This window comes from Calidris pugnax, unplaced genomic scaffold, assembly GCF_001431845.1.
Source record: "Calidris pugnax isolate Ruff unplaced genomic scaffold, ASM143184v1 scaffold147, whole genome shotgun sequence".
In the NCBI taxonomy this organism is placed as follows: Eukaryota; Metazoa; Chordata; class Aves; order Charadriiformes; family Scolopacidae; genus Calidris; species Calidris pugnax.
Window position 1 is genome coordinate 5,695,467 of NW_015092359.1, and position 493 is coordinate 5,695,959.

Below are 493 nucleotides of genomic sequence, written 5' to 3' on the forward strand. Positions count from 1 at the left end.
GGGCGTACAGAAGCCGAGCGGCTGCACTTTGGGACAAGCGCCTCTGCGAGCGGGGGGGCGGGGTGGGGGGGGGTTTACCTCTTGACTTCCACAGGTAGCTCAAACACCCACCATTCCCTCTCCCCTGTTTGTTCCCCCCCCCGGAACTGCGTGGGGAGCACCCTCCCCCTCCCCATGGGCGGCGGGTGTTGATTTTAGCAGTTTTTTTTTAAAAAAAAAATTATAAGAAGAGAGACTCGGTGGGGGATAAGAGAGAAAAAGACCCAAAAAAAGCCGTTCTGAGCGGCTCTCCGCGGCTGCGGTGCCCCGGGATGGGGGCGAGCATGAAGGGGGGGGCGGTGGAAGGGGGTTTCGCGGCCCGTGGGCCGTGTTTTTCCGCGGCGCGGTGCCTCGTTTCTCCTCTGGGAGTTTCTCTCCTGCAAAAGGGGGTCCGGGTCCCCCTCTGGTTTAAGCCACCGACACCCCATTCCCTTCTCTGGCCAGCGACATCGCG